This window comes from Dendroctonus ponderosae, unplaced genomic scaffold, assembly GCF_020466585.1.
Source record: "Dendroctonus ponderosae isolate FM_Combo_2020 unplaced genomic scaffold, Dpon_F_20191213v2 Dpon_F_20191213_8, whole genome shotgun sequence".
Taxonomy (NCBI): Eukaryota; Metazoa; Arthropoda; class Insecta; order Coleoptera; family Curculionidae; genus Dendroctonus; species Dendroctonus ponderosae.
Window position 1 is genome coordinate 367242 of NW_026019016.1, and position 2701 is coordinate 369942.

Here is a 2701-nt window from a genome sequence, read left to right on the forward strand (position 1 = left end):
CACACGAAGCATCAAAGTCCCCACTGACCTCCACGGAATCTTTAGGCGGTCTACCTCCACGCGGTAAAGAGCGGGCAACGACGTTAGGCAATTAGTCGTGGTCGACTCTTCGGCCCACAGCTCTCAATCGCTAAATTCAGAAACACCAGCCCGCAAAGCAGCCATTCCCATCGGCATTCGGAATAATCATATTCATAATCATAATCATTCATTATCATGTTCATATATAAAAAATGTTTACACAGGTCAACAAGTCACAAAGTAGGTATACATACTAATAATAAAATACAGATATTTTTTCAGTCTTCCTCCTCAATGAACGTACATTAATGTTGAGGATTCTTATGTTTTTCTGTGATGGATTGCTGTCACCATGCTTTGATTCTGTAGATTCCGAAAATGGTTTATTACTGATCCTCTTGGCCATATGCTAGATGTCAAATATTTATGTACATCCTCCAGTGGCACTGCTAGTCGGAAAGAGCTGCAGTATTTCAGGTTTTTCATTCCCCTGAATTTTCGTCAACATTTGTATTGCGCCTGACATCGAGATTGGATAATCGATTCTCGATGTGCACCTTAGGCGGCGCGGGTTTGACAATTACTTTGCTGGTACTCTTGCTGCTCAGCCCACCACTAGACGGCGCGGTATAGGCGAATTCTTTATTTTTGCTACTTTTCATTTTTTCTTCTAGAAAAATTACTTTTTCTTTTAATAACTAGCTGTTTTCTTCTAAAATCTGATTCTTACTCTGAAGTTCTTTCACTAGCATTCTCAGAAGCTCTATTTCCATATCGTCTTCTTCCTTGTTGACATTCGTATTTTTCTTTTTTCTAACCTTGTCGGCTTCATGAATACATTCAAGGTTTTTCTGCTTTGAACTAAACAGAACGGGTGGAAGCAATTAACGCACTTTTTACATTTCACTACTTCGACGACACTTTTCTTACAATTATAAGACCCGTTTACCACCTTTGTCTCGTTCTTATTAGGAGCTAAATTTTCGTCTGATATCACGTCAGCCATCTTTTTCACAACCTCGGATTTCTTGGAATGTGGCTGAATGGACGAAAGTCCGCAATCCTCTAGCACAACACAACTGCGGGTTCTCAAACCCCAAAAAAGTCGCTCTTGGCATCCAGATCCACACCCAAACCACCGACGATCACCGTGCAATCACCAAGCTCTTCTCGCGTGAAAACGTGGAATTCCATACTCACACCCTTCTTGAGGACAAGAAGCTCATTGCTATCATCAAAGGTCTTCACAATACGATGTCGCTTCCAGAGATACAAGCTGAATTGAAGGAACTAGGCTTCCACCCCTCAAAAATGCAATTCTTTAAAATTGGAAACGCAAAAATCCAGACCAAAATGGTCAAAATGCTCCTCCCAAGAGAGGAAACCCTAATCTTCTAGGTTAAATACCTGCTAAATCTCGCCGTGGTCATCGAACCACAAAGGAACTCCGACGAAAACCACTCCAGGCACTTTCCACAGTACAAAAAATGCCAGAAATTCGGCCACACTATGTCAAATTGTGCAGCAAAACGCGCCTGCCACAAGTGCGCTTAGGGCCATTTCTACCTAGAATGCAAAAAGCCTCGCGACATCCCGGCTAAATGCATCAATTGTAACGGCCCATACCCGGCAAGCTATTTCGCTTGTCCAAAAAAACCCAATTTCGTAGCCCAAACCCAAATTAAACAGAAGCAAGCCCGTTTCCTAAATAAGGTCAACTATACCATATTTTTCGCCTCCAAAATGGCGCAAAAATCTTCACCCAAATCCCCAGCCCCCCNNNCCCAAAAAGCCCCCCACGAGCAGCAAGCCCCCACTTCTTTATCGGGCCTCCAAAGCGCCAACCTCAACCCGGCGCTCATCCAGCGGCTGCTTATGCCTGAATGTGAAATCCAAGCAAAAATCAACCCTATAGCGGCAATTATTGAGATTAACAGCTGTCCCGCTCTACAAGCACTCGCATGCTCTTAAAACCCGCGGCAGTTCACATCGTGTCCTGGAACGCCAACTCTCTCTATCCCAAAAGGTTTGAATTTGAAAGCTACCCCCGGGAAAACGATGTGGACATCGCGCTCCTTCAGGAAACTTTTTTGAAACCCCAAACCCAATACAGATTAAACAACTTCAAATTCTACCGAAACGACCACCCCAACTACGGCGGGGGCATCGCCATCGCAATTAAAAGCTCCCTGGCCCACTCCCAAACGCCACCAACCACGAACACTGTCATTGAGCACACTGTCGTGTAGAGGGCGACTCTACAAAAAAAGACGACACTAGAAGTCGCAATGTACGGGACTTTGTGCGCCAGCGCAAAATTTAGCCTGAGCCCAGCTGACCGTCTAGATTGGCGCGCATTTCAAACCACTGTCACCGATAAAATCCATCACATGGGATTTGAAACTTGACACCACCCCCACTAATTTCCCGCTAAAAACGTGTTAAGGGTCATTTGCTGTTTCCGCCCGCAGACTTTGTCTTTGCTTCCATCTTAATAGATGATATCAAAGTGACTGACTGATAATTTCTTGAAATTACTCGTTGCTGTGTTTTTATCAACTAGTATTTGCTTGCTATAAACCATATCAGCTCTAGTATATATAATACTAGTATAGTGAGCGCATTTCTAAGAGAATAGTGGATAGTAGCCGTATTTTTGTTTGTTTTGTTGCATTTTGCA